The sequence below is a fragment of the Lissotriton vulgaris genome, chromosome 7, assembly GCF_964263255.1.
Source record: "Lissotriton vulgaris chromosome 7, aLisVul1.2, whole genome shotgun sequence".
Taxonomy (NCBI): domain Eukaryota; kingdom Metazoa; phylum Chordata; class Amphibia; order Caudata; family Salamandridae; genus Lissotriton; species Lissotriton vulgaris.
The window spans coordinates 1,190,841,040-1,190,865,260 of NC_141695.1; the positions used below are offsets into that span (position 1 = coordinate 1,190,841,040).

At 46.4% G+C, this 24,221-nt stretch overlaps 1 protein-coding gene across 1 annotated transcript in view; it reads left to right on the forward strand.

The window, feature by feature from the left end:
• The window catches only part of SRCAP (Snf2 related CREBBP activator protein), a 1,720,489-nt gene that overhangs the window by 76,371 nt on the left and 1,619,897 nt on the right, over nt 1-24,221 (forward strand). Inside the window, exon 2 of the mRNA XM_086931673.1 lies at nt 15,618-15,676. The gene's annotated coding sequence lies outside the window, so the exon portion shown is untranslated. The remainder of the gene's footprint in view (nt 1-15,617; nt 15,677-24,221) is intronic.

A 24,221-nucleotide genomic window follows, 5' to 3' on the forward strand; every position in this document is an offset into this window, starting at 1 on the left:
GGTTTTACCGTGAACTCAGTGCAGTGCACCCTGAGCCTTCCTTCCAGGAAACTGGGGAATATTCGCCACACCCTACGCCAGACGATCTCAAGATCACACACATCTCTGCGCCAGATTGCCCGGGTGGTAGGCCTGTTGTCTTCCTCCATCCAGGCGAGCTTCCCGGGGCCCCTTCATTACCGGGCCCTTTAGCACCTCAAGGCGCACCATCTCAGTCGGGGATTGGCGTACGATCAAGTGGATCCCCTGTCGGTCGAGGTGAAGGAGGAGATGTCCTGTTGGCTCGCCCATATGGAGGCTTGGACGGCCGGGCGATTTTTGGGCCAGTTCTGGACTTGGTGAGAGTCCGATGCCAGCAGGGCCGGTTGGGGCGCCTGCTGTGGAGAGTTTTCCACAGGCGGCGCCTGGTCGTCCGAGGAGCAGGAGCTGCATATCAACTGCTTAGAACTTGGCGGGGTCCTTCGCGGTGCGCTGTTGGACCAAAGACACGGTTCGCTCCTGCATTCTGCTCCAGATAGACATCTCCGCGGTTAGTTACGTCAACCACCTGGGCTGCCCTCGTTCCAAAGCTCTGACGGACTTGGCGAAAGAGTTTTGGGATTACTGCCTGGCACATCGGGTGTCGGTAACGGCAGAATACTTGCCGGGCCAGGACAACCAAGTAGCGGGTTGGCACTCCCGGCACTTGCGGGTATCCAGTCAGTGGAAACTGGACTCACAGGTTTTCAGGTGGCTGGGCAACCTTCGGGGCCCGTTCTCAGTGGACCTCTTTGCATCCCGTCTGGACCACCAGCTCCTGTGTTTCTTTAGCTGGAGGACGGACTCCCTTGCGGAGGCCATGGACGCCTTCCTCCAAGACTAGAGTCGGGAGAGGTCGTACGCCTTCCACCCCCCCCCCCCCCCCCGTTTTCAATGGTGGTGAGGGCGGAGGCCCATCTTCGCCGCCAGCGAGCGGACGTGGTCATGGTGACTCCCTGGTGGAGATCTCAAGTCTGGTTTCCAGTTCTACTGGAACTTTCCTGGGATACTCCAATCCTACTCCCCCGATTTCCGCGACTTCTTCTCAACGCTGACGGGGATCCCCATCATCTGTTAATTCAGAGCTTTCTTCGCCTCATGGCGTGGAGGCTTTCAGGCGACGCTGGTCGCTCCTAAGCCTTTCGAGACCAGCTGAGAGTTTCCTCTCAAAGGCCTGGGCAGGTAGCACGACCAAGCGGTATCGCTTCGCCTGCAATAAATGGTCCCGTTGGTGTCTTTGGGACCTGGATCTCTTGATCGCAGGCGTCGTACCGGTGCTAAACTTTCTGGCGGAATCGGCTGGCTTAGCCTACCGCACTGTCAACACGATGGGTCCGCTATTTCAGCAGGCCACCAATCGGTGGCAGGCGGGCCGATAGGGGAGCACCCCTTTGTTTGTAGGCTTTTGAGAGGAATTCAACTTTCTTTACCTCCGGAACCGCATTACTCTGTGCTTTGGGACGTCAACCTTGTCCTGAATCTTTTTGTCGTGGCAGCCGAACAAGTGCCTATCTTTGAAAGAACTTTCGGCAAGTTGGCAATGCTTTTGTGCCTGGTTTCGTGCAGGCGGGTATCGGATGTACGCGCCTTGGATGTCTCGGCGAGAGTTTTCTCCCCGGATGGGGTGGTCTTCATGTTGGGGCGCCGCACAAAATGCGCGTTAAGGACCATTTCCTATCCGTATTTTGCGGACGTCCCCAAACTGTGTGTGGTCCAATGTTTGAAAGCATATGAGGATTTAACCCTGGAACTTCGCCCGCCGGGCGAACGACAGTTGCTAATTGCGCTGCGAAATCCGCACAAGGCTGTATCATCACCCACCATCGTCAAATGAGTACGGTGAATCATGCAGGAGGCAGGTATCGACACAAAGCAGTTCGGTGCCCACTCGGCGAGAGGGGCCATGGCTTCGAAGGCATTCTCATTGGGAGCCCGGTTGGAGGACTTGATGCGTACAGCAGACTGGTCTTCAGATTCCACCTTCAAGCGGTTTTACTTCAAACCAGTGGTGGATATTGCACAGTTAGTGGTAAGTAAGCTTTAAACTAGCATAATCTGAAGCCTCCGGTCCTGACATAGAATCGAAATTTGCCTAGCATTGTAACGGTAAGTTTCAATTCTATTAAGGACACTCAGGCGAGGATTATCCCTCCCTGGCCACCTGCGGAGATGAACCCACCCGTACTGCAGTAAGTACTCAGGTTTTCCAGATTCTTGGGTTATAAGGCTTAACGATGTAGAACTAGTGCTTTGAATTGCGTGCACAGCAACGTTTGGCCTTTCACCGCTGATGCTGTTGTATGGTTTTCATAGGCAACAATGGTGCAAAGCAGGACCAGTGACATCATGGCGTGACTCGCGCGAAGAAAGAGGAAGTGGTCATAGGAGGGATGTCTTACCTAGCTGCAATGGACACTAAGGAAGGACTATGTTACGTGGTTCTCATGGGACTTGTAGTTTTGGAGAAATTTTTCAGTATTGTTTATAGCCCATATCCTTTGTTCTGAGGTGTAGGGCTTACGTTATTGCTTTTTTGGCTGCTGTGTGTTTTGTGTAATAAACAGCGAAGAGGGGAAAAAGCATAATCCTCGCCTCCGTGTCCTTAATAGAATTGAAACTTACCGTTACAATGCTAGGAAAATTTCGATTGTGCGCAAACACAGAACTGTGCACAGAGACTTAGGACCTCCGTTAATTAGGGTGTGCCATAACTCACCTTAGTACCCAAAATCCCCTACCAGACAAGCAATCAGTGTCACATTAGCTCTTCGTCCTATACCAAAGAAACCAATGATTAGACAACCTAGAACATGCGACTTGGATCCATTTTAGGAATGGTGGGAAGTGAGAACACTCTTTTGTTATACGTTCATACCAGTCCACAACAAGAGTAAAATAGAGACACAGTAAGGTTAAAATGTTTATTTTAACGACAAGATCTCAAGCGCAGTATTTTAATCAACATCAGCATACATATGGATAATGATAATACTGACCGCATGGTTACAATTCGATAAAATACAAAAGGAGGAATCATATTACAATGATAGTGCAAACGGGTGATAAAAGCGCCTATTTAAAGCACCCTCCCTATCTAGGAACTATGTATTATAAAACTATAGAAGGTCTCTGGAGTTTTCTTAGGGGGACCCCATTTACCTGTCCGCTCAGTAAGTGTAAATTACATCAGGATCGGTTAGTCTCTCGGCATGCCTGGAATCTTCCAAGTGTGTTCAATTCTGGCAAGTGTGCTATGATAAAGGCGCCAGAATCCTACTGTGCTTGCAGCTGCCAAATTGTTGTGTCTAGAATGTGTTACACTGACACGCCGATAAACAGGCTCGCACGTTATGATAACCTTGGCGGCTCCGCACTCACTGTATAGACTGGGGACACGATGTATGTCTAGAGATGTCGAAAAACAACCCTTTTCTCATGTATAGACCTTCGTGAAAGCTAACTCTGCAAAAAACAGCTTAGCAGTTTTGTGTGCAAAAAAGCAGCAAAAAGGAAAAATGACGTTTAAACGTCTAATAAGCCATGCTAACTTAACATGCATGCAGAAAGAGGCCCATAGACAACACTACACCCCCCCCCCCCCTTCCCCCCATGTTCGGGGAACACACTGCACTCAGGGCAAACATTATAAACATAGAGTTCACGTTTGAGGGAGACAGAACCAAGTTCAGTAAGTTTGCCAAACTTGAAATTTAGGATTGTATTCACTGATTTGAGATCTTTTTCAAACACACGTGGCTGTGGTGTGTGAAGATACCTCTGATATGTAATGAAAAAAGCAAGACAAAAAATAAAAAATATTCCAGCACGTGTCTATGAAGCAAAAAAATTAGTTAATACTTCAGTCCAACAACGTGTAAGCACTAAACGTGGCAACTGCTTCCAACAAGAAGTCGTTGTCATCCATGAACAATTCAGCCATCCAATTAAGCAAAGGAAAATAACATTCATGTTCCTCGAATGCCGGAGACTCTAGCATCATCAGATTACAACTCGGGCTTACTTCAAGACAACTGCGATCCAGAAATTCATTGGCCGCAATCCAAATGTTCCAATTACCTAGAACCCCATGTACCGCGTCGAAAGCCATAATCCCGGAACTAGAACAGTCTATTTCATGAGCAACTAAGGGACTCATTAGTAGATTAAAATCCAGATCAGGAGACCGTGTTGCAGAAACACAAATCCAGGGCCCAATCGAATCCACAATCCAGGCGATGGAAAACAGGCTGCACGCAAATGAAGAAAGAGAACCGGAAGGATACGCCACACTTAGTCGCTAAAGGCAGCACACCATAATATTCTAGCATCCGGTCATGCAGGTGGAGCAGGTGGGACTGTACGTCGAGGGGCACATATTGTGCATCCATTTTGCAATAAACAAAATAAAAGCTGAATGCCGGCGCCCAAAGCCAGGAGCAAGGGGAAACCTCCAAAGACACTCGAAAAAAATAGAATGAAAAAATGCAAGGATCACACCGAATATAGTCTGAAACGGGGTAACAAGGCCAGAGCATACTACTTGAAAAAAATGAGCCAAGCCAGTAGTCGACGAGGCATTCAAGATTGTGTGGATCAAAGCACTGACGTTCAAGGGCAGGTCCGTGTAATACCGGCGTGCATCCCACAACATACTTCATTATTTAATAATAAATAACTACCATTTAGCAAACAGTGTGAATGTAGGTGTAATGGCCGGGACTGGAGTGCCTTTCAAAACACAAGCTAAATTTGGTGCAAGCACATTACACGAGCCGTGCAACTGAAGATTTCTGCATATTAATGAATGATCTGGTGTAGAGACGCAATATTCACCATTCAAAAATACTTCTTTACCATCCCTCAAACATCTAAGTGAATGGGAGATTGTAAACTTCATGAAGATATGCTCCACCCAGGGGCTCAAATCTGCCTATAGCATAGTGTTTCATGCAATTTTCGAATTTGAAAAGCGAGAATGGTAAGGTTATTAACACGTGGATAAGCCAAACAGCCGAATTTGCCTCTGCTACAGAAAAAGGCAATGGTTCTAATTTTTCAATATGCAATAGGGAAAACGTGGCATCTTTCATTTACCTAAATTGCTGTTTCAAAGTCAAATTAAAAGGCAGAAAAATAACAAGCTTGTGTTTATGTAATCCCATGGAACGCAACTATTCTTCAACGTCTACAAAGTCCAGGCAAACTGCATCACAGAATGCAATTGATTTTGCCCATGATATAACACTGCAACATCTGCTTGTACAATATCAACCACAGACGACACAATATTATCTATAGTGTAAATGTGGGAAGAAAGGGTGATAATGCTATTGTCTACAACAGCAAGCACTTTTTCTAAATTGGCTTGATCTATAGCCCTAAGCCTAGAATCAGCTTCAGTTTGAGATAGTTTCCAAACTTCATTGTAAGCAGCATATATCCATCTTTTCGATCTCCCACCCGCAGGGCCATTCACAAAATCATGTATATCGACAGTTTCAGTGAGTTTGGACAAATGGACTTAACAGACGCCAAGGATGAATGTCTGAGCCAACTCTGGCAAAACTTGCTTACAGAATAGGTGGTGACTGAATGGTGAGTCTGAAAACGGGGATCAACTCTAACCGCCGTATAGCCAGGGGTCAGACCCAGAAAGCAGTTCTGGCAGGAATCTGCACTTTTTTGCCATAGCAACCAGCCTTCGGGATTAATGCTGGAAACATTAAAAGAGGAATTACTAAACAGTGCCTGTATTTCACTCAGGGGTGTACTGGTAAAATTATTCCAATAGGGGAATTCACCCAAATCAGGAAACGAAGGAGCATTTAATTTTTTAGTAGCCAATCCAAAGCATGTGGTTTGTGAAATGGTATCATTCAGAAAAAAACATATGGTTTGGGATTAGACATGCACGATGCAAAGCCTCAGTGCCTTGCCAACTTTTAGATCCCCAAATAGATTTAAGATCAATAGTATCTCTCCACAGATTCTTAGCCCCAACAGCCAACTGGTCAATAAAGGACCTCGAATAAAGTAATTTGGTGTGGGTAAGTCTAACCTTGGAAAATGAATCTCCAGTCAATTTAAAATAAAATGCATTTGGGTTGGATTGATTAAAATCCGTAAAATAGGAAAACTTTTTCAGAAACGTTTTGGAGCTGCCTTCTACTGGTGCGGGACAATGTTCCCACTGTGTGAAATTAACCATGCTTCTGAATGAGCTAGTCTTATGCAGAAAGCGATTGCCAAAATGTTGGTAACAGTACAAATCGCCATTATCTGCAGACTTTAAGTATACATCTTCAGCATCGAAGGCAGCATAATATTTAAAATCCGTAAATAAAGCTTCAACTGCTTTGACATCCCAATCGTCAGAGCGAATATTTTGTTTAACCACATCCCCCATAGAAACACTGAGTACATTGGGAACATTAATAACCTCTGTGGGACCATGAATCTGGAACCTTAGAGCATCCCATCTAAAACGGGCCAAGCAGTTATATTAACAGAAGTCTGGTCCCTCTTCATGATGTGCGAGGAGGAGTGGAGAGCCAAAGTTCCATCAATCACTCTAATTGACGTTCTTCTTCAACATAGTGTCCATTGATAAAACAAAAAAAGATACTATCAATACTATGGACATTAACAAAAAAAATTGCAATCGGCACCATCCAAATGTAAATCCAAGATGGGATCAAAAAATGGTTTTTAAACCAGGTAACAAAAATTGAAACTTTTGAAGGGGTCTTTGATGTGGATGAGCCCGTGTCAAATGAAAAACGGGATTGATTAGCCACACGGGTCTCCAAATCAGGCATAGATAAATCAGTTGGTTAGTTATATTCAGTGTCATTAAGAGGATCACCAGCAGGTAGATTCAATATAGGATTCGGAAGTGGACTCATTTCAATAGCAACATCAGGCCGATAGCAAGATCCGGGGCCAAAACAGTGTGTCGCACCATTGCTGGAAACGAAACCGCAGGCGTCCTACTATACAGTATCGGCCACCCTGTGTGGTTTGACATGGTCAATCGAAATGTACCTGTTCCCCTTTCGCCCAGGAAGAGTAGGTAAAATGACTGTTCTTGTACCCTGCACACCAAGCACGGCAACTGGAACCCGATAGGAAGGACCAAATACTTTTTTCTTGGACCAGTTCTCCAACCTGGGGTAGCCAGCCGACTACCGGAATCTGCAACGCAGCTTCAGATGTGGAGGGCAAGTGTTCCTTTGCAAGACTGTCTCTGGTCTCTTGTAGGTTCTGCAAAACATTAATGTTCATCTACGTCAAAGGACGCGGCCGGCTCCCACCACCCTGTCTAGACCATCAAGGTCCGGAAACAAACATCTTGATGCCAAAGAGCATTTCGTATGGGGTCCGCCCACCCAGAGACCTGCTAGTGAGATTATTAAGTGCACATTGTACGCTATTCAAGTGGGTGAGCCATTCTCTGCCAGCACCTAACACCTTCGCTGTCAATGATTGCTTTAAATCACGATTTACCCGCTCCACAACACTATTGCCCTCAGGCCTGTATGGAGACGAAAATTTGACTTGGACCCCCAATGAACCCATGGCATCCTTGTATGCCTTAGTGGCGAACGCTGGACCCTGGTCCGAATGGAAGGTGCCACATGCAAAAATTCCCAAAAAGACACGCAAGTCTCTTATGACAGTTCTGGCATCAGCGCTCCTTTGAGGCCACACCCACATAAAGCGCGTGCAAGAGTCAACTTCTACGAAGATGTACTCATATGCAGTATCAGAGGAGAAAGGACTGCAGTGATCTAAATAAACACAGGCAAGTGGCTTATTAGACAGACCCTCAAGGATTTCGCGATTTGCAAAAAAATCGCGAAATCGGCAGTTTTGTAAAAAGGCAGCGCTTTTTACAAAACTGGCCGCGAAATTTGGGACATGCAATCTGAAAGAAGATTAAAAAGTTATAGGGGACATGTTTTTCATGACGCAGTTTATTTCGAAAGAATGTGAAAATGTGCAGGGAAGTGCCTGTCAGTTATGGGCTGGAGCAACACCCGCACGCAAGTGTAGTTTCCATTTCACCCTCGCGGTCATATAAACACCATCCCTGGCTTCGCAAACACATTTGAGGCGGGAGGAAGAGAGAGGGAGCACAGAAAGAGAGAGGCCGCAGGGAGGACAGAGAGAAGTGAACCTGAGGGGACAGGAGGGAGGAGGAGACAGGGAGGACAGAAAGAGCTGGCGGGCCTCAGGGAAGACGGAGATAAGGAGGAGTGTGGGGCCTCAGGGAGCACGGAAGAGGGATTTTGTGCCTGATCTCTAGTTACGCTCACTCTTTCCATCTCAAATTTCTACAAACTATAATTTGGTTATTAAACTGTGCAAACAGAAAGCAACTACTGACACTAAAATCGTTTTCACCCATTATTTCTGTGAAACCCAATTTGTTATTAGAGGCGGCAGACCCGAGAGCAGAGGACGGCCCGGGACCAGGGTTCGATTCCCGGCGCGGCAGTTTTCTGGACCAGGGTCAGCGGACTCGATAATTCTCTCGCCTCGGTGCCCACTCTGATCAGCGATCACACTCGGCAACTCTGGGCATTAGCTTGCCTCATCTTCACTAACGGCCCCACCAGACCGCCGGGGATGCCTGGTCTCACCCTGGAGATACCCATTAAGGGACCATCTCTCAGGGAAGCCAGGAAGGGTTTCGCAGCGGTCGAAGCGCCTTGGGACCCTACGGGTAAGTAGTGCGCTATATAAATGCCTATACATTTACATTTACATCGCAGAAGGTGATGAACGCTTAATTACACTGAAAATCATGCATTACCTCTGCCGACAAAAGCCAAAATCGGCTTCTTTTCCACGGCTAGATTGCACCAGGAGGATTATGTGTTGTCTTGGTAGAGATGCAATTGGGAACGGCAAGGAGCGTGTGGCTGTGTTCTTTTTTAAAACCAAGAGCACAGGTACCAGAATTCATACATCCTTCTCACTGCCCCCGTCTTCCCCTTCTCCTTTATAATCTGCCTTCATTTCTTCCAGCTTTTATTCCAGGGTCTCATCCTTTTCCGGGAGGTACACCTTATATCTGGTGTAACTTATCCTGGGGGTGCACTTTATGCTGAGCACACTTTAAGCCTGGCACACGTTATGTCTGGCAGGCGCACCTTAAGCCTGCCACACTACATTCTGCATGGCACATATCATCTCTCTAAGCGTGGCACACCTGCTGCCTGGCATACATTATGTATGGCATTATGTCTGGCGCACTTTAAGCCTGGCACACCTCTTGCCTGGCACACGTTATGTCTGGCGCACTATACGCACAGCACGCTTTCGCCATGACATGCGTGATTTCTGACACTCTTTAAACCAAGCACACTCTCTGCATGGCACGTTGTGTACCACGCTTTAAGCCTGACACACTTTCTGCCCGCAAAAAGAAAAAATGATGGACGGAATACTGAACAATGTCGAACACTTACTCCCAGGAGGGGGTCTGGAATTTCTCCACCCACTGCGATCCTGCGCCCTAGGGTGCCTGAGGAAGAGGTGTCATTCCTCACGAATGCGGGAGGCCGTTGTGCCCCGGCAGGGGTGCATACATGGGCACTAGAACACTCCAGTGACATAAGGCCCACTTCCATGAGGATATAATTGAAGCTGTGCATCCCTAAAGCTGCAGAACCTTTAAACATGCCTTTTTCAAAGTGGAATACTCTGCAAAAACAGGCTCCATTGATTTAAGGCTGAAAAGTAATGATTACGAGTAAAATAAAGTGCCGCAATATTGCCGCAAAATTTTCATTTTTGTGCCGCTAAATTTCAATTTTTGTGCCGCTAAATTTGCAAATCTATGCCGCAATATCCTGGGGGGTCTGATTAGATGTGTACAACTGAGTTTGGGGCGGGCGTGCAGCAGAAGGCGGCTTAATTTGCTGACAAATGCCACATTGAAGGACAATCACGCGTCTGTTTATACAAACCCCGCCACCAGTATCGTTGTTGAAGGAGAGATACAGTAGCTGACAGGCCGGCATGTGCCATAGCCATCCCGGCGTTGGCTGCTGTAAACAAAGCCTGTCTGCGGTCCACGTTGGGAATCAGTCTGTCACCCACGTCGTTAATTCTTCCCCTGTTTTTTGTTCTTACTCCAATTTTGTTTCTGAACTTTCGGGCGGTTCTTTTCATCAGACGACCCTTGCTGAGTTTTCTGTTGCTTCTTTCTTCGCGAAAGGCTTAACACCTAAACTATTACGGCCCACGGTCTTATAAGCCTCCATAATCATTTTCGGCAAATGACTGGGTTTATCGGCGTCTGGGACCTCGCGAAGAGCATTAGCGACCTGGAAACTTACAGCATCCCCCTTGACATTAGCAAGGACGAGATCACGTACCTTATCAAACGCTCCCACGAGGCGCATACCCAACTCCACTGCTGCCTCTGGTCCGTGCTCATCCTGAACACGCTTGATCACAGTGGGCAAAATAGTCATTGACTGGGTGCCAAAGCACCTAGTATAGACTGCCGTAAAAATCACTCCCCAAGTTGTACACTCAGTCACATCAGGCACCAAGTCTTTCTGCAAACTCACTGTGTGAATCCTGTGTTTCTCAACAGGATTAGTATTTGGGAACACTGCTTCCAGTTGGTCAAATTTCTCGGCAAGCCAAAAAGGCATTTCTTCCTTATCTTGGACACTTGTCCATGACCGCATTAACCATGACAAGACTAAGTTTGATTGCGCCACCGCCAACTGGATTCGCTGCACCACCCGGGAGGTTGCGAGTAATGTAGTGAACCAGACCTTGAATAACTGCAACCAAAGTGGCATATAGGGGTCGCAGTTGTTGGGCTGTCAAAGCACCCACCTGAGGATGCGGGGTGTAAGCAGCCAACACAGGCCAAGTAGCGCCTGGAATGGACAACGGTCCTTGTCTGACCGCTGTAACAATGTGTGGGAGGGCGCCATTAAACCAAACGGCATGCTGCCAAACAGAAATTGGAATTTCTACAGTCCTATATGGAGCGTTCACTGCAGGAGCATCAGCGGGTGTGTAAGTGTGAAAAACACCAGAATTAGCATCCACCGCGGGTAATGAGACCCATGAGTAGTACAACTCAAATGGGTACGCCACGTCAGCAAAGACTACAAACACCACCGCCTGTCCCTCCAGAAAAACAAGGTATTCCTGCAAATGATTACGCACAGCTACACGACTATGTGCCGGGATATCTACCGCAGCCATATCGAAACAGTAACAGAGAAGTACAATACTATAATGCACAACTGGGTAGTAATTCAAAGAAGAAACCTTTCGAGAATGTTCAAGCTTGTAACAACCTATGCAAACATAGGTAGGTTTTTTATCCGTCGCTATCATCAACCGGAAACGATAGTGAGGGTTTTGTAGACTTATATAAGCACAATAAGACCACACTCGTTGGTGGCGCCATGTGTAGGAGAGTAGGGTCTACAATCCTATGGTCGCCCCCGATTTTTGCTTTTTGCTTCACTGGTTTACGACTTTCCCTGGCTGTGGGCCTGCTAATCAGACCCACAGCCTAGCTGTTCTCTCTAAATTGACAAGCATGTACCTTAGGTGCATTTACCAATTGGTACTGGGCCACCTTATCAGTCCCTGTACAGCATACCTTAGGTATCCAGGGCATAGGTGTACCCAGGGACAACGGCATGTATTATGCCACCCCTGGCTGGCCATCCAAATCTGACACAACTGGCTGCACGACAGCTGGGGCAAGGTAGTGTAATCACCCTTTGCTTTAGATATAGTATCTCTATATCTAACCCTAAAATGGACACATATATTCCTATCAGTCACTCCTATGGCAGGCCTTATCAATCCTGAAGGCAGAGTGCTTGGAATTATGTGAGATGGTGCTCTGGCATAAGCTGAGCCCGTTTTGCAGCTTGCGGAACCAAGTCCTAATAGCTGTTCCATGATGACGCTATACCATATACTCTTAAGTGCATTATGATCCTCGCGGTCAAATGCTAACTTTGGTATAGCATTATCAAAACATGTCGAGTAAGGTGTCATACGAATTTGAATACTACCCCCTCGCCAATTCTGGCGACGGAGGTAGAATTCCACCCTTCTAGAGGGACACGACATGTATGTAACTGTGAACCCCGGTTAAAGTTAACTCTAGCCTCAGCATCACAAAATGGATGCTGCCACCACAGACACAAGTCTGACCTCCTGCTGCTGGGAGTCCTTCCAGCGAGGGAGGCTCGGACAAAGGGTTTCCTGCCTTGAGAGGTGCTAGCACCACCCCAGACAGGATTTTGTGTATTAGGTAGGACAGGGCTGAAAGGAATGAGACATGCCTGGGGCACACAAGGTGTCCTGTGCATACACCGGTCAGAACCAGTTCCTGGGGCACTCCAGCCCCAGAGCTGGCGCAAGACCGGACAAAGGAAAGTGGGTGTAACCACCCCCCTTTCTGGTCCCACCCAGAGGAGGGACCTAGACGTAGTGCAGCCCCCTTTAGCTGAATAAAGGTAGGAGCTGGTCCCATTCCAAATTAGATTATCCTGATCAACTTCACAAGAAGAAACTCTGGACCTCGACGTTCTGCTCCACAGAAGACAGAAGGGATCTCCCTTGTGGGCAAGTAGTGTCCACCCTGCATCTGCAGGCACCATCAACGTACCGCGACTTCCCTTTGTCGTCTTCCTGCAAAGGATCCAGACTTCAGAGCCCGACGAGACTCTGATTCCCAGACCTCTCCGACCTCAACCCACATCTGCAGCAGAGCTGAGACCCGTGGGTGCGACGAGACACGTGAGACCGGCCATCTTGAAAGAAGCAGCACTTCGCTCCAGTACGACTTCCGAGGTATCCTCGTCCAAGTGCTTTGGGGACTGAGAAGCCCCGACCCCGAGCAGCTCCTGCATCGAAGATCAGCCCTCCAGCATCCACGAGATCTGCGTGGGGCCCTTCTGCCGGTTTGCTGCTCAACGCGTTGTCTGGTCACTTGCCGGCTGGTTAGTGACCTCCTAGACGACGACCACCGACAACTTTGCTGCTGGTCTGGTTGCTCCAGACTGGCCCTTGCTCCCTTCCACAAGAGGAGCAGCCCGGACCCTCCTGGTCCACTCCAGACGCCGTTTCCACTCACCGCGTGTGTTGCCTTTGCCAAAGCCTGTTGAACCCGAATCCGGAGACGACACCGCCGACAGCGAGAGCCTGCGTGGGACAGCTCGTGCCTCCATCCTGGTCGTCTAAGACACCGCCTGGTCCACGTGGCTGCAGAGACAAGCGTCCACCTTCACCTGATCGCGACGATGACATCTGGTTCCACTCCTGGTTCCACTCCAGTCACTGGCTAGTGACTTTGAACATTGTCCCCTCTGCTTTCAGGTTCTTCTCTTCACCAATCCACCCTTGGATTGCACCGGACATCTTCCTCCTGGTCGCCTGCAGCATCTTTCTTCAAGGCTCCATAGACTTCGACGCGGAAACCCGACACGACTTCGCACCTATGCACCCGCAGCCTGTGGGTGAGGTAACACGAGCATTTTGGTGCTCAAGGGTAGCTTGACTCTCCTAGTGTCCAGTTCCATTGTCGTTTCAGTCCTATCAGTCAGGAACGTCCGTACTCACCTTTTCTTTAAACTCTACTGTCCATAGACGTTTGTATGCATCTCGCGTGTGAGTTCACACTCTGCACACGCGCTCCGTGGGCCTCCTAGTACCTACCTCAAGTTAGTATAGCGTGGTCCCAGCGATCCTACAACCTCTGGACAGCTCCATTCCTTTAATTGACTTTCACATTCCACTTACTTAGTATATGGTTTGTCGTGCCCCTAGGGCACCATTGTAAATCGTGCAACTTAAACGTATTTTTCCTAAGAGTTTGTCATGTGCTTAGCCCTCTGACCTCATAAAGAGTTCAGAGGTGTATGTTAGTTAATAAATAACTGTTTATTTTCATAACAACCTGTGTGGTGTCCTTTTCAATTGGTATTCAAAGGTTATATGTGGTAAAACAGCTGGCTTCACATGCCATAAAGAGTTTAGCCTAAAGACTGCTTTTGTCTACGCTACTAGGATAGCTGGTCTATAAGGTTGACTTACAACCAATCACCATAAGGGTTGTTTGGACTGATACAAGGTGATCACTAGAACTAGTGAGCATCATATATCAGGCCAACTTCTCACACCATGTAACAGGGATTCTGTGCAAGCACCGAACTGTGCACAGAGACTTAGGACCTCAGTAAATTAGGGTGTGCCAAAACTCACCTTAGTACCCAAAATCCCCTACCAGACTAGCAATCAGTGTCACATTAGATCTTCGTCCTATAGCAAAGAAACCAATGATTAGACAACCTAGAACATTCAACTTAGAACCATCTCAGGAAGGGTGTGAAGTGAGAACTCTTTTGTTATACATTCATACCAGTCCACAACAGGAGTAAAATAGAGACACAGTAAATTTAAAATGTTTATTTTATCGACGTGATCTCAAGCGCAGTATTTTAATCAACATCAACATCAGCATACATATGGATAATAATAATACGGACAGCATGGTTACAATTCCATAAAATACAAAAGGAGGAATCATATTACTAAGATAGTGCAAACAGGTGATAAAAGCGCCTATGTAAAGCACTCCTATCTAGGAACTATGTATTATAAAACTATAGAAGGTCTCTGGAGTTTTTTTAGGGGGACCCCATTTACCTGTCCGCTCAGCAAGTGTAAATTACATCCGGATCGGTTAGTCTCTCTGCATGCCTGGAATCTTCCAAGTGTGTTCAATTCTGGCAAGTGTGCTATGATAAAGGTGCCAGAATCCTACTTGGCTTGCAGCTGCCAAATTGTTGTGTCTAGAATGTGTTACACGCGCAAGCCGATAAACAACCCTTTTCTCATGTATAGACCTTCGTGAAAGCTAACTCCGCAAAACAACAGCTAAGCAGTGTTGTGTGCAAAAAGCAGCAAAAAGGAAAAATTGCGTTTAAACTTCTAATAAGCCATGCTAACTTAACATGCACGCAGAAAGAGGCCCATAAACCACACTACTACTTTGTCTGATTGCAGCGCATGGAAGGCTGAAAGTTTTCATTCGTGGAAGGATAGGCAGAGCAAGTTTGGTTTTGAACATTCAGAAATATAATGCTGTATCTTGTGGTCCACTGCAAGAGTAAGTGTGGCTGTGAGGTTGGTGGAATGAAAACTATTTGATCTATTTTCGATGAGCAAGTGGGGATTCAGGTGATGCTAGTCTCGGACTACTAGAGTTGTATGTTATTAAAATCTGCAGTCCATTTTATTATGGTTGTTAACCGCATGCGCGCTAGCGGGTTTTCCCGCTACGCGCTGAAATTTAAAAATCGCGGGTAACGTGACAAAGCCCGCTCGTCATGCACGCAGCGCAGGTAACGCCCATGACGAGCTGGCTTTGTCACCCGCATCAAAGGGGCTAATCAGCTGCAGGGTGACCTAATGGGCAGTGTGAAGTCAGCAGCGGCTATTGGTGTTTCGTTTCAACTCTGCTTGGGTCTTTGTTTAATATCATTACATGCTGTTTTTATCTCTTTATTTATGCTCTCAACATTCTTTTATTGCAGGTGACAGTTCCTTTTTGATGCATCACTAGCAGTGGAGTCACAGGAGAGGCAAACTTTAGGTGAGTACTCCAGATTGCGCTGTGTAAATAGCAGTTTGGTTATATATGTTGGAACAGCTGTAGTTTGCAGTGATCTGCTTAGGAGTGTTGCTAGCAAGGGGGTTTGTGACCTATCTATGAGCATTTCTAATGGATTCCTGTCTGGCAACTAAAGGCTGGGTTTTTGTAGCTGTGCTGAGATTAAATCTCCTGTAGTATCCCATGGTACAGCTGGTATGGGCTAGCCTGTTTGAAGATTGAATAGGTACACACCTTGGTATATTGTTAAAACATATTAAAAATAAAGCTGTATGTTCTTTAATAACATAGTGAACTGGGCTATTGAACCTGTAAAAGCACTGTGGTCAATGCTCTGGACTGATCATGCTTTCCTATTTATTCATTTAGGCGTACAATTGTGACCTAATCATGTGTGTTACAAGCATGTATATTGTTGTTGGAATTTTACTTGTATAGCCCTTACTCTGTGACCAAGCGCAAAAGAACATTCATAGCATTTTATGTTGTGGGGTGAGTCTTTGGGTTGTAGTGTAGTTCCTATATCCTTAATAGGCTCTGCACAGCAAACATTTTAACTGTACACGTGGGGGCACGGCTAGCTTAGCCCCTTTAGTACTCTTGATATATATTAATGGTCTAGAAGCCACACTTTTGGCACCCCAGTCGGATTCTCTTAGAGTGAGTAGGAGATCTTAGCCAGTTTTACTTAATGCCGATGGTGCAGTGCTTATGAACCGTACGGCTCGGGTTTTACAGATTTTAATAGATGTGTTTGCTGCATTAATCGACCGGTTGGGCTAGTCCATACATTTTTCAAAGTCAAATTTCCTTATTGCTGGTCCCCGGGGTCTTTCGTCAAAAACATTTTAAAGCTGGTCTACATACCCTAGCAAAGGTCCAGGAGTGTTATTCGATGATCAAATAAAGTGGAGATCGCTCCTAGAGGGCAAGCTATGTGATTTTAATAAATCAATGGGTATTATTACCAGTTTTGCTTGGAGATTGGGTTCATGGGTGCCCAAGATCATGCTAAAATTGTACCGATCCATAGGTATCTCAAAAGTATTATATGGTAGTGAAATATGGGGGTATGTCCCCGCACACAGGCTTAAGGTAGCTAAAAATAAGTTCTTGCGTCTGATCCTGCAAGTTTCCCAAAGCACGCCAGCTTTTGGGTGGATCAATTGGCAATTAAACCTTTACTCTGCTGGACAAAAATATGGACTAGTGAAAACAAGGATTTAAATAGTCTGATCCTTTCTGACTTCCTTTATCTGGAGCACGGCAATAAAATCCTCCTGGCTACGTTATGTAACGGAGTCTATTCAGGCTCTAGGTAGGACAGCTATTTTTCTTGCACGTGTTACAGAAAGTCCCAAGGTTGTAAATATTATAAACCAGCATTTACAATGCAATGGTCTTGGCATTGTTAAAGTTGGAGCTATTGGCATTGCTCATGACATTATTTTTATTTATGTTTTTGTTTTTGAATGGCCTTGTCATTTACAATGCCAATAGCTTAATCTCTCGCAAATGCGAGACCTATTGCATTTGCACCCACACACAGAGCCACACACACAGAGCCACACCCACAGAGCCACACACACACACCCGCCGGCCCTCAGTCATTCACATAGAGCCACCCACACACACAGAGCCACCCACACACAGACCCACCTACAAAAAAATCTACCCACACAGAGCCCCTCCCCAGGCAGGGGCCGAGAGCCAAGTGTATTGATAAAAGAGACCGAGGCCTCAGTCACACACTCTGGGCTGCCAGTGCAGATTAAACCACAGCTCCGCCGAGGCACCTCAGATGTGCAACAACACACTGCCTGCTGCTGCTGCTGCTATCCAGGTTTTAAGACCCACACCCCTCAGTATTTCCATGTGTAAAAGTTACAAAATAATAAAGCAATAGTATCAAAAATGGTGCCAAATTATGCCACATAATTTGCTCTTTCTTGTCGCATAATTTAGTCAACTCTGCCACATCAATTGATGCTCCATTGCTGCATATTCTAGGGACCCTGCATACAGCCCAAGCTCCTTAGTACATTCAAATGTGTGAGTCTGAAATCAAGAGTTCAAAGAAATGCTGAATTTATCCCCAAAAAAAGAGAAGTGATTAAAGGATTGAGTAATTGTGCATGTGATTGGCTGTATGGCCTCTTCTGAAGCGCTGTTGGTTGGGTCCTGGACCAGGTTGGAGGCCTTGCACAATGGAAATTGGGCGCACACGTGGTGGGCCTTGATCCAATCACTAATATTTCATTTAAGCAAACTAAAAAATCACTGATAACACGTATTTAAAACAGCGTCATGTTTCAGGTAGTGAAAGCACTGTGCCACTGATGTTAAAATAGCTAGGAGTTTCCCTGAAAAACTATAGTTAAGGTGACAGTATAGTTTCACATCAAAATCTAAAAATCCTTGAAAGTCACAAGTTGTTGACCACTGCACAAAGCATAACCATCAAAACAAAAGATTGCCCTGAAATGGTATGTTTGTTAACTCACAACATTTAACCAATAAACAAATGGATCTAACAAAGCAAAATCATTAACACCTTAAGTGCAGCCGTCGGCCAACGGTCGTCGCGAGCACTTCCTCCCCCAGTGCTGCGCTCGACCGTTGGCCGACGGGCCAGCATTCGTTCGTCGAACGTTCAGCACTGGGCGCTGAACGTTCGACGCTCTTAAGGTGTTAAATAATAACACATATGCAAACAAAAATATTCTACTGTATTCTTGTCAAAGGTAACATGATATGTCATATCATCAATGTAATTTCCAACATATACGGTCATGAGCTGTTAATTTTTCTTTGTTTATTGGCCCATAATTGACCACGACTCACGAGAATTGGGAAAAGATGTTTAACCAGAACCAACGTAGAAGAGGTCACATCTATACTTTGAGATGAAAACCACACTGTTTAGCTCATGTGACTATTAGCAGGATTGTTTCCTTCTCTCGTGTCATATGAATTCTGTCACACAAAAAACAGTGTATTCTCCTGCAACTTACACTGTACTGTTATAATAACATGGATTTTTTCCTCTGCACTCCTGTATTTATTAATACAATTATTCCAAACAACATGCTGTGGGGCCACTTTTATGCTCATTGTGTAGCGCTTCTGGGTGGCAAAACCATTTTCTAGGTGTCAACTATCTGAAGCTGTTCGACGTGTTGTGTTAGATGAGATTAGTTCACAGGCTGTGCAGTTGTGAGGGAATGTTTCAAAATTCTGTCAGCCACCCTGCTGAGCGCCCCGCCACCTTCCAAGAGAGCTTCTAGGCACCGTCAGTCTTGTGAGGGACCCACATACTACACATCACGGACACGTCACTCCTTGGTTGTTTTGGGGGCGGGGGAGGGGGCGATGTGAGTCTTGAATCTTCTGAGTAGTATCCTCTTAAGAAAACGGCATTGGGACTTCCTTGTACAAATCCGTGTCTACAGAATTCCCTATTTGTAGCTACAATGCATCTTACATTGCAGCCAAGGCGTCTCTGTTGACTGTTTTTTTTTGTCACCATTTTCTTGGAGAGCTGCATCTGTGCGCCTCCAGCAAGTGAACAGAATCGTGCTATAGCGAGGCTTCGGCTGTTGCAAGGGCGCCATGGTTAATTTGGTGACGTCTTTCTAAACAATGAGGTGTGCATATGGAGGCGGCAAATTGTGAGGTGTGTTAACTTTTACAACGCTTAAACTAAAGAGCCTGCTTTATTTAATGCCTCCTTATGCACATTTTGCTTCTATCACGCACGCATTTGACAAACTTGATATTTGCTTGAAGTTACCCTGCGAGAAATGAAAGGGACGTAGTTGTAAGGAGGGCATTGGAAACGCCGGAGAGGCAGGAACTGTCTGCGAAGGGGGGGGGGGGGGTTGATCATTCAAAGAATAAAACAAAGGATAAACTAAACCTGTTTCTAAACAGAAGATGCACATCTTTACAAGTTGCCAGTGAGTCGTGAGACTTAGCCTCACCTCTAGGCCAGCCACTAAGAAGGGTACTTTGTACACGGCACACATTTGTATATTTTATAAACGATGACAAACCAAAATACTTATTTGATTTGTCCGCTTTAAAAAAAATGCCCTATGCATCAGTAAAAGGATACTGTTGCCTTAACCAAACCGAAAATAGCTTTTCCTTTCCCTGGGAATGGGTCAACATCTACCACTTGGAAAGCAATATATTCGTGCTTGCTGATGGTGCCCAGTATGGGCCTGGCCACTGGAATTATGTGACTTTGCCGTCACAGCTTTTTTTGCATGATAATGGATTTGCCACATTTATCAAATTACCCATCATCTGCAGATTTTAACCACCAAAAACGTTTCTGACGCAAACAGATCAAAAGTTACTAAAAAAAAGTGGCAACGTGTTTGCTCACAGTGAAAGACCCTTCTCAAAGGTTAACTGGTCATCTATTAGTTCTTTAATTGTGTTTTTAGTTGTTAAAAATGGTAGTAATGAGGTGAAATCTTGGCCTAGACAGTATTGCCAAGAGTAAAAATGACAAAACAATCTAGTAATACTATCAAAGAATGATGCATTACACTGCATAATTTGCCTTTCCTTGCCGCATAATTTAGTCAACCCTGGCACAATGTGACGCACCCCGGCCGCATACGTTCGGCAGCCCCGAGCGTGGGCGCTCGGCACCGCCGTCCTTGAAGGTGCTAAGTATCTGCGCCCCTGGCGGTGGCCCAGGGCGGCTGCTTGCTTCGGTTTGTGCAGACTTCTCACAGCCGCTGCCCAGCCCCACACTCCATACACAGCGCTGCCGCCTGGCAGAGCCCCTCGCAGAAAGCGCTCCCATGCTGCCCAGAGCAGAGGGTACTGCTAACCACATGCTGATGAGGCCGAAGGACTTTCTCCATAGCCGATGCCCGATCGATAGCCATCATGGCCCTGGACCACAGGATGCAAATCAGACTGCGGAGAAAATGGAAAAAACGCCCTGGTGAAGGATTCTGCTGGTTAAGACTGTCGGGAATTAAAATAAAATGAGTTGGTGGAATAAAAACTGCAAAGTCTGAGATGGAAGCGTGAATTGGAGGCGCTGCATCAAGCCTGGGTCATACGCAGAGCCACAAGGGGGGGTCACAACCAGAGGTGCGCCCTGGAGGCCCGCACAACATCTGGCTTGATAAAGACACTACGGAATTATGGCAGCCTATTAACAGATTGCGCGTGGCTGCGAGAGGGGTTAAAGTGTCTTGTCTGGCAAGAGAGGTAACACTAAAGTGCTGCGCTGGATTGGTCTGCCAAAGTGCAGACCACGTTTAAAGCCGGGGTGAAGCGGGAGGGTGCTTTCTGGCCGCCCCATGCTAGTTTGTGAAATCTGCGGTGCCCTTAATCAAAGAATGAGATGTGCGCACACACCCAGGGTCGACTGCCAGGGTTCGAGGAGCACTGACATATATAATATCCGATCAGCAATGTAGCGGCTTTATGCTCGAGCGCCATCTTTAAGTAGTAGATGGACTTCTGATGAGGCAGTCCTTGGTTGCACACATGTCCAGCAAATGCTGTTAAAGAGGAAAACCCCGGTCTGGATCCGGGTCCTGGAGGGAAGCACGTCCGGGTCCGCGGGCAGCACGGCTGCCCCTTCAGGTCACTGCAGGCGGTGCGTCAGAGCGCTTCACAATAGGAACAGAAATTATCCATGAGACGAGTGAACACGTTACAAAAGCATTAAGTTACATGAGGCAAAAGTGACAATTGTGAGCAAACAAAATACAAGAGGTAGCAAAGGGTACATTACAGGAGAAATAGACTGGGACCTCGGTGAGAGGGAGGGTGTAACGCCCACCACTAAAAAAAGGGGCGGGGCTTAGAAAAAAGAGAAACGCCCCAGAATCTGCTCAAGCCGGGACTACAAATGAGTGACGCACATCTCTTCCAATGGCTAGCCTCCATTTACGAAGCTAGCCAATGGAAGAGAGAGGCGGGTTAAAGCCCCACTGTTGAAATCATAAAATCTTCGGCTCCGCCCACTGCTTCGCAGTGCGACGGTAGCCTTGACCTAAAAAACTTTATACCATAAACACACTTCTGCTTATCGTGAAAATATTGCAATAGAAAAATCCTCAGTGAGGGCTTGTTATGTTAAAGTCAGTATTTGGAATGGAGCATTACCTTTTTTCCCTCACTAGTACTCATGATAGATTTTTAATTACTGGTTTCATATTTAATAATCTCCAATATCTATTAGCATCCCTGGCAGGTATTCTCCTGTCAAATCAGAGGATCCTGTGGCTGTGATTCTAGATCTCCACAGGATACGTTACATTTTGTATTGTGTAAATTCTTTTCATTTCCAAGAAGACAAGATCTCTGTCTCCTCTTAAAGAGCTTGAAGTTTAGGCATGCCAGTGTGGCACTCTTGTATTTACAGCAGTTGCCAAATTCTTTTACCTTATGTGCAGTGACGAGCCTTTTGCGAGCCGCTTACAGATTTAGACTTTCTGGACTCGATTGAATTGTGCTCTCTTTGTGCCTATGTAGTACGTTTTATATTTATGGTATGTCCTGTAAGAAGTTGTGAGGGTTTTCTTGATTTACTCTTCACTTTTTTTAATGGGGTGTGTAATAGTCTTATCTTTTATCTTAATTTATGTTGTGTCTTTTTAATGTATGATTGTTTCTTTTATGGTGGCATTTGCTTCCGAATCAAGAGAATTATTAATGTTATACCTGATGAGTCAGATCGATGCCGGTCGGTGTCGACTCTGGCTGGCACCCGGAGGTTTAATTTTTTGCCTGTTCATTTTGAAGTACGGAGGAGGGGGCATCTTATGGCCTGGTCGAGATGAGGGCAATGGAGGTCCTTGACCTGGAGCTACCCTCCGTGCAGGTAAATACTAATCTCTTCACCAAAGTGCTTCAACTTTGGGCTTCCTCATCGGAAACCCCTTTTGTACTTTAATGAGGCACTTTACTGATGTGCTTCTAGGCACTTGGTCCAAGCCTAGCACACAGGCTCCTGGAAATAGGACTATAGAACACAACCATCTTCCTGCACTGGGTGATCCAAGTTGTAACACCCCTACCCCTTAGAACGTGGTGGTTCAGCCTTCAGTGATCCATTGCGAAATTCCTTCTGCTCCCCCTCACAGGGAATCCAAGAGGCTGGATGCACCTGCGAAGAGAATGTTTTCTTCACCAGCCTTGCTTTGGGGTCGGTGAACACTGAATGCTTACTTGCTTAACGGGCCATTTCTTGCACACCTTATGGTAAACGGTTGTTCAAGTGCAGCCACAGGTCTCTGAGGAGACCTGGGCTGTGCTCTCACAGGCAATGAAAGATGGGAGGGATTCAGCAAAGTTCACCATTGGGTGTGGCTTAGAAATGACTTACTCGTTGGGTAGAGTGCTTTTGTTGACTGTTCTCTTACGGTGTACGGTGCAACACCTGACTGAAAACATATGGCTTTTCGAGTGATGTCCAGGCCAACCTCATGGACATTCCCTTTGATGGTACTAGTCCCTTCAGAGAGAAGGCAGACTCAGCATTGGAGCGATCAAGGAATCTTGTACTACAACTTGATCCTTGGACCTCTTGGTAACTCCTCGCGTAAAGTCTGCCTTTCTCTCCTTTCAGCCATTCCCCAGTCACTGTCCTGCACAGACTCCCCAAGTTGTCCGAAGACGTGGACGCGGCACATTCCGACCTCCTTGGGAATGGTAACTAGAAGTTGTCTGCCGCCCAGACCCAGGCGGCTGCAGCCTCCAAGCATTCCTTGTTTAGTTCTGCAAGACTATGCCAGTTCAGTTGAAGTGAGAATTCAACATCATCTCCTCAGTTGGTGGTCCATAACATCAGACAAATGGGTCTTGCAGATCATTCAGGATGGCTGTCCTCTTCTTTCTTTTCCTTCTTTACCACCAACTCCAGAGCGGCTGGCGGAGGATCATCTGTTATTACTCCGATAGGAAGTTACACCTCTCTTGGCCAAGGGAGCTATAGAGAAGGTTCTGATACAAAAAAGAACAAATGTCTGTCCTATTCTGGACAGTCCATCTCTTCCTCAAAAAGGTGAAATTCAGGATGCTCATGTTGGCTTCGGTCTAGTCTGCCTTATTCCAATGAAACTGTTTTGAAGCGCTGGACTTGCAGGTTGAGTATTTTCAAATCCCTATCCTGCCAGCCCAAAGGCGTTGCCTGCAGTTCAACGTAGACCACAAGCACTTTCACTGTGCTCCACTTTAGACATATCAGCGCCCCTCATGTGTTCACCAAGGAGATGGCGGTGGTCGCAGTGCATCTTCACAGTTTAGGGGTATCAGTCTTCCCCCTACCTAGATAGCTGTTTAAGGCACCAGGCTGTTGTCTCCCACCTCCAGACTACTGCGGACCTCCTGTATTCGCTGGGTATCTCTATAAACGTGCTGAAGTCACACCCGACTCCTTCTCAGACACTTAAGGTGTTCTGGACATAGTGCAGTTTTGGGCTTATCCTCCCGAACAGTGAGTTGAGGAAATTCTATACTGGATTTCGTTGAGAATGACTGAGTCTGC